The following is a 13,242-nucleotide window of genomic DNA, read 5'->3' as shown; positions in this document are numbered from 1 at the left end:
TGCTCATGGAACTTTACACAACTTTTGCCAGAGACTTAAGAAGAAGCGAGTAGGGAAAATAAAATAGGATTTGAGTTGAAATATTTTCTATATTTAGTAATGCACCTTTGTGAGGTAATATTTTGAGCTGCAAAAACTTCCAATATTGGCAGTTAAACAGAATATTCTGTTTAATACTCTAATGTTACTATAGAATTAAGGTTTCACAATTCTTTACTAAAACAATCTTGACAGCAGCAAGTTACTCAGATACTGCTCTGCATACAATAATTAAAATAATCTTAAAAAACCTGTAATCTAACAGGACTATTCTGAAGATGTAGTAAACAAGAGTAAAACTTAAGACGACAAAGATTGGATCACGGCTATTAATTCACTACTGTACTAACACCCACTGAACACTGCCATTTTATTTCTTATGCATAATCTTTTGACTCCGTTCCTATAACCATCAGGAAGCATTTGTAATTTTTGAGGCAGCCGACAAATTTGTCAGGAACAGTAATAAACACTGCACATGGCACTTCCCTGTAATCATTTACAAATTCATTTCCCACTAAATAAACTCAAAAACAAAATTCATCATGTGATGCTTCAATAATCTCTCATTTCACTGATGCCATCATTTTATCTGCCATCAGCACAAATGATTTTCAAAACCAAAATTCATCAGCAATAAAAAACATGTGATTCTTCCAGCTATAAGACAACTATGGTCTGCAAACTAGAAAATGTGTGAGACACAAAGGAATGGCTTTATACTCAACTCTCAATGATAAAATTGCATTTTGCTCAGTAAAAATAGGGGAAAAAAAGATTTCCATGATCTTTCCCCAGCTATCAATTTGAGCAAAATCACATTTAGATCTCATTAAGCTGTTCTAAATCTCTTTACCGTTATGGTCTGCATTGTAAGGGTAAACAACAAACAACTTGTTTATAATAGTTGACAATGAGTAATTTAGCTTGACCCAAAAGAATGCTAAATGTTTTAAAAAATGTTTTATTTTGGAGCAAATCTATTTTATCGTCTCCACAAATGGTTTTTCCTCCGGCCCCCGCACTGTCTCGTGCGGTGTCCCTCAGGGCTCTGTCCCCTCCTCTTCACCCTCTATATGCTCCCCCTGTGGTGACATCATCCACAGACATGGGGTTAACTTCCACATGTATGCGGATGACACCCAACTCTACCTTTCCTCCTCTACCCTCAACTCCACGACCACCGATGTCCTGACAGCTGTCTGTCCGACATCGAGTCCTGGACGAGAGATAACTTTCTTCAGCTCAACGTGTGCAAAACTGAGGCCCTCCTGATTGGCTCCGTCAGCGCCTCCGCACCTCAGGCGCTGACAGCATCAGCATCCAAGGCCGCACTCTCCACCTCTCAAAGCCGGTCAGGAACCTCGGGGTTCTGTTCGACCCTGAGCTGTCCTTTCTCCCCCATATCCGCGCCACAACCGGCACCGCCTTCCATCACCTCCGGAATGTCGCCAGACTACGGCACTACCTCACCCCTCACGCGGCTGAAACTCTGGTCCACGCCTTTATCACCTCAAGGCTGGACTATGGGAACTCTCTCCTCGCCGGCCTTCCCGGCCCTCCCTCCACACTGCAGGTCATTCAGAACTCTGCAGCTCGTGTACTGTCCCGCACCAGGCTTCGGGACCACATCACTCCCACCCTCGCCCTCGCTCGCCTCCACTGGCTCCCCATCCCTCAGAGGATCGAATTCAAGATCCTCACCGTCACCTACAAGGCCATTCACGGCCTCGCTCCCTCCTACCTCTCCGACCTACTATCCCCCTACCTACCTGCCCGTACCCTCCGTTCCTCTGGCTCCGGTCTGCTCCACATCCCCCGCCCCAACCGCCCTACCATCGGTGGCCGGGCCTTCAGCCTCTCAGCCCCGAGGCTCTGGAACTCCATCCCCCAGTGCCTTCGCCGCTTCCTCCCTTTCCTCCTTCAAGGCTGGTCTCAAGACCTTTCTCTTTGACCGTGCCTTCAGCTCCCCTCTCGACTCTCTACCCCCTCCTCGCTCCCTCCCTCCCCTCCCCTCCCCCTGACCATTTCCCCCCAATGCTCGGGTCCTGACCCAACTGTACAGCGCCTTGGGACGTCCTCCCGACGTGAAAGGCGCTCAATAAATGGAATCTTGTTGTTGTTGTTGTATCTATTATCTATTTTTTGGCTGGAAATTAATGTTTGTAATGTTTTGCATCTTTGCTCTTGTGGTTCAATAAGTCAACTGACCTTTCAGAATGCAGCAAGACATTGTATGAGAACATGTTGATTTCCTCTAATCTACCATTCAAGATTTGCTTCTTACACTCCTTGTTCTCTCCTGTTTGCTTGAAGGCAATGACTCATTCAGAGATATAATTTCAGTACCTTATCCAGGTGATATTCTTTACATATAGTAGAATACAAAGTTGTCATTGGATTCTCTAGGATCCAGTAGGTTGCCATGCATACTCATTCAGAGTCTGCTATCAGGCCATGAACCTGTGAGTTAAGGATTCCTTCCGATATAAAATGTATGTAGCTATGGGTGTGGTGAATTAGGAGTGAATGTGGTCACAAAACATTCACTCCCATCTCCACACCCATTGCTACATTCATGTTAAACTGCAAGAGACAAAAAACAGATCCAGTTCACAACACATTATAACAAAATAACCTCACTATGTAATCTAACCCAGTTCTGGTTCACAACCCTCCACCCCTAAGTCTCATTACTGTGGCAAGCCTTCAGCCACTTTGTCGCTGCTCTTTGGAACTCTCCCTAAATCTGTCCATATTTATACACTTCCTTTCTGATTTCAAAATCATTTTAAAAATTATCCATTTGACTGTGCAATTGGTCACCTCCTTTGCTGCCCTTTCTACTCGGTCTCAGTGAAACACTTTGAGACATAGTCTTGCAATAAAGGTGCTAGTGTGTAATAATAATTCTTATATTTGATATAAAAGTGTAGGGAGCAGTTGTTGATGCCTAACTAGACAAATAAGTGAATAACAGCAGTAATAAATGAAGACAGGGAACAATTCAGCAGAAGCAAATAGATATAAACAAACACAAGATATTGTATTGAAAAAAAAGTAAACATGGAGCATCTACAGAATTGAAGAAAGTTTATAACATATTCATTTAACTATCTTTGTGCTGGTGTAAGTTCCTCCACTGTATTCTTAAAACCATTGCCCTGCTTTCGCAATAATAAAGCAATAATAATGCTATGGATTATTCTCCATATCCTTTTTTTTTATTGTATTTATCCCATTCTCATTTAAATTCTTCCATGGTGTCAAGTTCAACAGTTATATTCAGTAAGTGGAGTCCTGTAGCTCAGTGGTTAGAGCACTCGCTTTGCAAGCGAGAGACCTGAGTTCAATTCCCGGCAGAGGGCAAAACCTTGGGCAAGTTTCCTTACACCACACAGAGCCTAATAATAATCCCTCAAGTAAAAAATAAAATAAATTGGTCATTTCAATCCACGACTGTTTGTGGGACACTGCTACGTGCAATTGGCTGCCATATTTCGCCCACAAATATATAGTCAATTCAGTATATTCTGTGAAGCGCTTTGAGACACCTCGAAGATGTGAAAAAGCGCTATATCAATTGCAAGGATTATTATTATTGTTACAAGGCAGGCCAGATTGCGACACATCTATGAAAAAAAACCTTTTAACTTTTTAAAAGCAGAGTGGAGAATGAAAGGGATTTGGGTGTGATTAGTGAGCAATCACTGAAAGTTTTCAATCACTGTGAAGTTGCTACCACAAAGCCAATCAAATAGTTTTGAGCAAAAGGACACTGAAGCATTGGAGAAGGTTCAGAGAAAGGCAACATTGTTGAAACTGTGACTTCGAGCTCTAGGTTCACAGAATTGAATTTGTTCTCTTCAGAAATAAAGACTGACGAGGAACACGATCCAGGTGGTTACAATAATGTGAGGAGAAATTACATAGATTTTAAGCAGACTATTTGACTGACAGTAAGGAGAGAACTAGATGGGATATGCTTAAAAATTACAGGTTCCAAGTGAGACTAATTATGAGCAAAATTTCTCCTCCTCCAGAGTAATGGATATCCAATAAATGAATTTAAAGTTAATACGCAACTTAATCGGTTGGATTGATTAATTCCTTCAAAAATAGAACTATCTGCTTGAGGATCCCAGCTTCAGTTAAAGTAGACATGGTTGATCATATTCTCCATAGGACAATTTCTATGCCTCTGGAGTCAGGGAAGAGATATTTGTGGAGAGGAAGAGGCCACTCACTCCATGGCTTTTCAAAAATGCTGATGCGACTGGAAAACATTTCAAGCTGGGGGGTGGGGGGTGGGGGAAGGAGCTTTAAAGTTTTCCTTCTATCACAATGCTGATTTTAACCAACTTGTTTGGTTACACAGAGATGTGGGATTTAGATCACACTTTAGAACAGGTTCCATAATTTCCTGAAGCTTCAGTGCTGTGAAATGGACCATTTAATACAATGGAAAAGACTGGCTTATAATGTGGAAAAAAATTCCACACCAAAACATGCACAGCTGTTTGTAAGGCATACTGCATTTGAGATTCCTTTCTGGCCATTACACCTCCACTGCAGCTGAGCAACCCAAAAACTGCATCACTAGTCTATATCAGAAGGAGCTTGATGCCTGCCACTTTTTTCAGGGGCGGAATGAGATGGTGGAAGGCTTGGAGAGGAGGAAATGGTCGGATATGGCCCTGTCCGTATGGAGAGTGATGGAATACACCATGGATAGTAGCAATTCTGTAAGGTAATTTAGTGAGCCAAACTGTACCCTTGTCCTACAGGGAGGCACTCAGCAGACTTAAATGATTTCCAGCGATATTCTGCAATATGAAATGTAGCAGCCAATTTGAACATAGCAATGTCCCACACATAGTCGTGAAGTGATTGACCAATTTTATTTGGGGGATTGCTTGCCAGAACATCAGGTGTATTTCCCTTCTATTTCTGAATAGTACCATGAGATTTTTAACGACCACTTGAAAAGACAAACACCTCCAACAATACAGGACTCCTCAGCACCACATTAGAGTTCCAGCCTATACTGTGAGTTCAAAGTCCTGAATCGGGGCTTGAACCCACATCTATCTAACTCAGAAGTGAGAAAGCTACCAACTCAGCCAGGCTAATACCACAGCAAAGGCAAACCTGAATTGTAGTGTGGACAAATTGGATTTGCAAATCACAACTATTTTCTAGTTGTGGAATTTACTGTTTGAGTATCAATCTTGTTTTCTCATTGGTGACCTGCTTTCAGTGGCCAGAAAACGTGGTCCCTTTGGATCCTTTTTTTCCCTCGATATCTTTAATAATGTCAAAATGAATAACTGATAACAAAAGGAAGTGGTTGTTGCAAAGGATCAGATACGGGATCTGAACTCAACTTGGGGTCAAGCAGAATGCCGATATTCTACATCAACTGGTTCAGCATGAGTGAGCAAACTAGATGTTTTGTGGAGTCAGAGGCATGCAGGGTTGGCAAGAACAAATCAGATGGCTTCAGACTCATCGACAGTTCTTCCAGGACTTAACATCAGATAGAACCGCAGATCAAAAGGTGGCACTGGAAAACTATTGTTGGGTGTGGATGGTGAAAGCTAAGCCCCAGCTTCGTAGATCAAATGCCACCAAAATGCATAGATATGCAACATCAAAAATCAGTCATGTAGGGTCAAGGCAGTTCAAAAGTATGCAACATTTGCATATTGTGATAATTTGTACATAAATTATAATGCTCAAACACAACTCCAAAGCACTCCAAAGCATTAAGCACTTCTGGCAATACCCTAACTCATAAAAAGCAACGTTCAGGCCATTTAAAAATCAGTCAACTGAACTCTCTAGATGACTTACTGCCTGCTGATCATTTTTGGACATTTTAACATTGTGTGTATAGAAAACATGTTCAATTACGTGCATTTTGTGCCAGTGATGGGTGTCATAGGTTTCAAACTCTTAAAATAGTTACTAATGATCAGTTTTCAGTCTTGCTAAGTACAGTTTTTATTATAATTACCTTTTTGCAGTTCAAATCAGCATTATGGCAACAGACTTAAGACTCCCCAGGCAGCATTTATTGGGGATGTAATATATTCTGCATTCTTCACTTCTTAAGAAAGTTTCATGTAGTTCATTTATATTATACAAAGTTGGTTCCAAATTAGACCACAATACCAGTAAAATCTCTATTTGCAGGTAAAATATGCCTTACAAATATTCCCCTTTAAATAAGCTTCTTGAAAATAGACTGGAATGGAATTAATTCTCTTTGACGGATTTGGTATCAAGCACCTAAACCAAGCACATTACTTAACAAAACACAAAATACTGCAGATGCTGGAAATCTGAAACAAAATCAAAAGTCACTGGGAACACACAGCAGGTCAGGCAGCATCTATGGAGTCAGGAAAGTGAGTCAACGTTTTGGGCCTACGACAAAGATCAGGGTTGTTGTGCAGATAGATAATCAAGTTACTATTTGAAAAATTGTGCCTTAGATTCTAACCCGCAATATAAATGACTTTAGTGTGGGAGGAGAGGGGTCAAATACATCACATTGAGTCTATGGATAGATACTGTTAGCTTTAGCTAAATTCATTCAGAGTGCACTGGTCAGCAGTTGAACCTCTTGCAACAATCTTAGCTGTTCATTTAGTTCTTCCCCCCCCCCATGGTTGGGGCATGGAAATGATAATACAGTATCTTATACCATAAAGGCCAACCACATAGCTTTTTTTTATGGCAAAGAATTCAAGCTTCTGCTGACATTCACAATGACTGCTGCTTTGCTCTTGTGGTTTAATATGTCCAAATCACTCAACTGAATTACTGTCTTGCAACTCATTACCAGCAAATTATCCTATAGATAGCCATTTCTGCCTTTAAATTAATCTTCTTTGAGGTATTTCAATTAAAATTGCAAGGATTTAATCAATATCCCTTCCTTTATAGTAGATTTGCCAGTCAGCTGCAGGAGAATTAAAGTAAGCAAAAGAGATGGTGCAAGATAATGATTTAGACTGTTTCCCATTTACATGATCTGCTTGGGCGATTGCTGGCAGTAGCTCAGGCCCTTGGAATGCCCTCGACCATTACTAGTGAGGTGAGCTGGAGATAACAATATTGTTACTGTGCTTTCATTTATAACCATCTGTTTTCCATTCCAATGGAAAATGGTTTAATCATCCCATTTTGAAGAGGTTATCATCCAGTTCTTGAATAAGAGTCCACCTTGATGACATTCAGATGGTGTTGATCATCCAATCACATTTTTACTGCTGAAAGCAATCAATTCAGTATCAAAGATGATGGTAAGAAAGTAGCTTTTTTTAAAAAAAACAAATTGAGACGTAAAAGAGGATAGAAAGTTGGTTAAAGAGCAGGAAATAGAGTGGAAGTACATAGTTGTTATTCAGAATGGAAAAATGTAAATAGTGATGACCCCAGGGGTCTTTATTAGAACCATTGCTTTTCTCCATTTATATAAAATGGATCTGGATTCTAGTGTACAATTTCTAAGATTGCTGATGATGCAAAACTAGGGAGTGTAATAGTGAATTATTATTTAAGATAAGAAGATTGTAAACAATTACAGGACAGATTAGTAGATTGAGCAGAAACATGAGATGAAATGTAATATAGAACAATATGAGGTTATAATTTTGGGAGCGAGAATAAGGAGAGCGAGTATATGCTAAATAGTATAATGTTCAGAGAGAAGAGCAGTTACCTGGATGTTAACATACTCAAATATTTGAAAAGTGGAAAGGTAATTTAGGAAAGCTAAAATTAGTTACTATGCTTTACAGTAAACCCTGTGAAGCGCTTTGTTTTGAAGACGTGATGAGGCTGTATAGCAAATGCAAGATTTTATATGGTGAGCCGGATATTTGACAGTGATCAATCAACATGTTTAAGAGTACCAAACCAGTCAAGGTCCAGGCACTGCCACATATGCATGGTTTTGTAAGTTCAAGTTCCACGTCAGGACATCTAGGCAGCATGCTCTAGGACCTCCCTACTTTCCGATCTTTTTACACTCCCTTCACTACCCACCTCCTTCGTTCAGCTGGCTCCAGCCCCCCGCCCTCCCTGCTCTACCATCGTCAGCTGTGATTTCAGCCAATACACCCGGTAACTATGGAACTCTCTGCCTCACTCCCACTTCCTTGCCCCCCTCCTCGGGAGATCACATCTGAAGACCTTCCTGTTTGTGGCTACTGTCATCTCCCACGTCTCCCCAACTCCGGGTCAAGCTTTGTCACCATTGAACGCTCTGAGACACTACCCATGTGAAGAGTGCTATATAAATGCAAATTGTTGCTGCTGTTACTCCAAACACAATGCTGAGGATGTGCTGCACTGTCACAGATGAAACGATTGTCCTCTGGTGAGACTATAAACCAAGGTATTGCTCAGGTGATATAAAATTTAAAAAAAGTATTATTTTTTATTCTTGCTCGGCCCTGGGATCCATTACTGTGAAGTGCTCTGGGACGATCTAAGTTGTTGTTGTTGAAATGTTTGGGGTCAACATTTCATCAAACGAAATTTGAAGAGTGGGGAATTTCTCCCAATGCCCCAGCCACCAATCCCTAAAATAAAATTGTTCATTCACTTTATGGCTGTTTTTGGGACATTGCTATGCTAATATTGGCTGCTGCGTTTGCCTACATAAATTTAGTGCAAATTACAGTATTTTCACCCACAAAATATACAGTCATATACAATTCAATTTACAATATATTCTGCAAAGCGCTTTAAGGTGTGTCAAAATACCAAATGTAAAGATTATTTTATTGCAAGCGGTTATATTGTTACCTTCGTATCCAATGCAAGGAAACGCATCTCTAAAATATTGTACAACTACTGCAACCTTTTGATGCTTTCTAATGATGGATGGATAGATGTACAGCAGAAACAAAATCATTAAAAACAAGTGTGATTGAAAGCTTTCTGGTTGGCTAGTCATATTGACTTGTAGAGAAAACGGTTTTAAAGTATTTATTTTTTATTTTAAGAAAATCAAAGTTTCACTATAACGTGTATCCGAAATTCAAGTTTATGGGTATGTTTTGAAGGTCGATTTAGACGCAAAAGAAGAATCCAGATACTTTAATTTTGAAACAGAAATGTACAGACCAAGAAGATTCCCCACAGTCTCTTTCTCCGAATTAGCTGAATTTGGCTTGAGGTTTTGGAGAAAGGAAGGAGGATGTGGTGAGAATACAAGCATTCCTGGGCTGGGGAAGGAAACATTGACAGGGTTCCTGGTCTTTTGCTGTCTAGCAATCAGTGCTGACTAACGATCACTGCTGGAAGCATATCTGTGGAGACTGAGCAAGGATAGGTTTCAACTCAGCTGTGTTGCTTTCTTTCCTCATTCAATAGCCAATTGTACACTATACTTGCACACAGGAATGGATATTTGTATAAAAGTACTTATTAGTGCCCAAGATTACGAAACTTGGCTTTAGAACAGACGGATGATGTGAATGCAAGATAATTACTATAGTTGGCACTGCACAGAACTAATGCTGAAAAATAAGGTGAGAATAAAGTAGTCATTGAAATACTGAATTAGAAGTTATTGTTGCCAAGTGGAGAATCACAAGCATATTTGTTTTAAAAGATATTTTCGATGCATGGTACAGGGATAGATACCAATAGAATTCTCCTTCCATACAGGTTTAAATAGCCTCCATTGTAGAAGGACAGGCTTTCTGTCATTGTACCATTAGGACTTCCTCTGTTGCCTTGGTCATGATCTTGGCCAATAGAAAAGTGTGGCCACTCTCTGTGTGTGAGTCTCTCTCTTCTAGGACTGTGTGTCTGTGTGCAGTGGATGGCTCTGAGAGGCAGGAGGCGTGACCTCCTGGAGCCCTGCAGTCAAGACTGATCTTCCTCCTCCCCCCCGCCCACCCCCAGTCAATTTTCTGTTGGCCCTGGTCATATTCACGAGCACCACAAAGTGGCCTCTAGTAATAGAATTACATACTTTTGACCCATTGCTATAGTGTTGTTTAAAGTCACTTTCTTGTATATGCGTAAATGCACTTGGCACTCTGAATTATCTCAGGCTATTTAAAATTTGAGATTATTTTGATCTATTTGGCCCTTCGAGCAAACAAATATATTCTAGACTTCTACAAGACTTGGATTAAATCCATATATCTCTATTCCGATTTCCTGAGTTATCTTGAAGTCAACATTAACTGCTATCTTCTGCACTTAACCATCCTTACTTTGAGAAGTCCTGAATCAATCTCACTTCCCACATGAGGGACCTGTTCTGCCACATGGAGGGTTAAATTCAACATCCAAATCAAGCACTCTTTTTGATGGCCCAGCTATTGAAACGTAATGCTGAATAGCTGAGCAGCTCACCATCTGTGAATACCTAAATAACTTCCAGGAGATACTCCACAAATAAAGCTTTTAGTGCTAAGTGGAAGAAATTTGTCATCTGGTCAACATAAACTGTGATCCTCTATTCTGTGAGATTACTTTGATTCTGGAGTATTTTAAGCATTTATTCAAGTTCAACAACCAGTGTACAACTTTCAATAAAACTCTTGTAGAGCATCTCTTGGATCCTGTTTTCTGAAAGTGGCTTTGAAATACAAATCAAATTATTTTCTTCTTCCCTCAACGCGTCACAGCTATCTAGCTACTGGTCCATCTCAAATCTATCCTTTCTAACCAAGGTCCTTGAGAGAGCCATTGCCTCTCAGCTTCGCTCTTTCCTCTCACTCCCTCCATGAACCCCTCCAATCGGGTTTCCGTGCTGCCCACAGCACAGAAACTGCTCTGCTGAAGGTCACAAACGACATCCTGACCATGTGTGACCAGGGCTCCCTCTGTCTCCTTGTCCTCTCCGCCGCCTTTGACACCATGGACCACTCAATCCTCCTCCACTGCCTTTCCTCCCCCTCAACCTTCAAGGCTCTGTCCTTGACTGGTTCAGGTCCTACCTTTCACACTGCCTCCACTTCGTTGCGGCAAACAGCTTCTCCTCCAGTCCCTGCAATGTCTCGTGCGGTGTTCCTCAGGGCTCTGTCCTCGGTCCCCTCCTCTTCACCCACTACATGCTCCCCCTTGGTGACACCATCCGCAGACATGGGGAAAATTTCCACATGCATGCGGATGACACCCAACTCTATCTCTCTGCCTCTACCCTCAACTCCAGGTCTATTGACGGCCTGACCGACTGCCTGGCTGACAGTCATGGACAAGAGACAACTTTCTCCAGCTGAACGTCAGCAAGATCAAGGCCCTCCTGATTGGCTTGCGCCAGCGCCTCCACACCTCGGGCACTGGCAGCATCAGCCTCCACGGCTGCAAACTCAACCTCACTAAGCCAGTCAGGAACCTGGGTATCATGTTTGACCCTGAACTGTCCTTTCTCCCCCATATCCGGGCCATGACTGGCACTGCCTACCACCACCTCCGCAATATTGCCAGACTCCACCACTGCCTCACCCCTCACGCTGCTGAAACCCTCACCCACGCATTCGTCACCTCAAGGCTTGATTATGGGAACTCCCTCCTCATCGGCCTTCCCAACTCTTCCCTTCACACGGTGCAGATCATCCAAAACTCTGCAGCTTGTGTACTCTCACGCACCAGGTTCCACGACCCCATCACTCCCACCCTCGCCCGACTCCACTGACTCCCCATCCCCCAGAGAATTGAGTTCAAGATCCTCATCTTTAAGGCCATCCTCTCTGACCTGCTGACTCCCTACAAGCCTTCCCGCTCCCTCCGTTCATCGGGCTCCGGCCTGCTCCATGTCTCCCGCCCGACCCGCCCTATCATCGGTGGTCGGGCTTTCAGCCTCTCTGCCCCCACACTCTGGAACTCTATCCTACAGTCCCTTCGCATCACTTCCTCCCTCGTCTCCTTCAAGGTCGGTCTCAAGGCCTTTCTCTTCGACCGTGCCTTTGATCTCCCTCCCATCTCTCTGCCGTCCCTCACTCCCACACCAACCCCCCCTCCCCCATGCTCGGGCCCCGACACCTGTCTGTTCAGCGCTTTGGGACATCTTCCGGACGTGAAAGGCACTCTATAAATGTAATTTTGTTGTTGTTCTTTTCTTTCTCCTCATTTGGGGTTTAAATTTCACAATGCATGAATTTATAACCCACGGTAAAAAATTCTGGCAAGTTACAATGCTACATGAAAATCGACCAATATTTTAACACCAATTTTATATTCGTAACAAATGTTTTTTTAAACAAAACTGCTAAATAAGCACAATTGCTCTCTTAGGTAATGCCAGTGACTAATTATCAATCTCTTTACCAGTGACAGTTAGGAATTAAATGTTTCTGTGTTGGTGAAGCCATATTTTCTAAGCCTAATTCAAATCAAACGGCCTTCCTCTACTCACGTTTAGCCTCTTCAGTCTTTTTGATGACAATTTTTTCAATTTCTGACAGATGCATGCCACTTTAGTTTCAGTCTAAATTACTGAACCTCAATCTGCTCAATGTTCTTCAATTGGGAAATGAAAATCCTATTTAAAAAAATCTAAGATAGTTTTTCCTATATATCTTGCATAAGGATTGTATAACTGACAAATATCACCTTTCCTTTTTGATGACTATTCATATTTCTTTATCCATCATCATTCTTGGCCTCCTCTGATCCCAAATAAGATCATACCTCTTCCATTGCTGAAACCTCCTTGAATGAGCCCAGTTTCCTGGTTTCCTTTTTGTGCTTTTACCTTTCATAATTCATTCCACAACATGAATTCTCATATCTAGGATGTTCTCTCCTTGAACAGACTATAGGAAAATACTAAGCATCTGATAAATTATCATTTTCTCATCTCTGGGCTCCAACCTGTCTCACTCAGTCTCTATCGCAATCCTTCTGATAGTCATATCATCAATGCTGCCAATGCTTCTCTTAACTTTCAATTTTTATACCTACCAAGCTCCAAAAATGCTACTCCATATACAGTACTTTTCTTATTCCCTCCATCGCTAGTGTGTGGAAACCCAGTAAAATGAGCTGTTTGCCTATTTCAGAGCATTCATCTCCAGGAACCTTGATACTGTGGAATGCCTTACCTTCCTCAGCCTCCTCCCTGTCCTTACAAACTTTTTCCAGATCTGTCAGCAGACCTTTCTTGAGACCCAAATCATATTAAGGAACGATGTGCATCAGTAATATTACATGGGCATAGGCAAT

General features: G+C 41.7%; 1 protein-coding gene across 5 annotated transcripts in view; it reads right to left on the bottom strand.

Moving 5' to 3' along the window:
* axin1 (axin 1) overlaps positions 1–13,242 on the bottom strand; it is a 71,885-nt gene that overhangs the window by 43,098 nt on the left and 15,545 nt on the right. The window lies entirely within an intron of this gene.

This window comes from Callorhinchus milii, unplaced genomic scaffold, assembly GCF_018977255.1.
Source record: "Callorhinchus milii isolate IMCB2004 unplaced genomic scaffold, IMCB_Cmil_1.0 Scaffold16, whole genome shotgun sequence".
In the NCBI taxonomy this organism is placed as follows: Eukaryota; Metazoa; Chordata; class Chondrichthyes; order Chimaeriformes; family Callorhinchidae; genus Callorhinchus; species Callorhinchus milii.
This window is presented reverse-complemented; position numbering and strand designations above follow the sequence as displayed.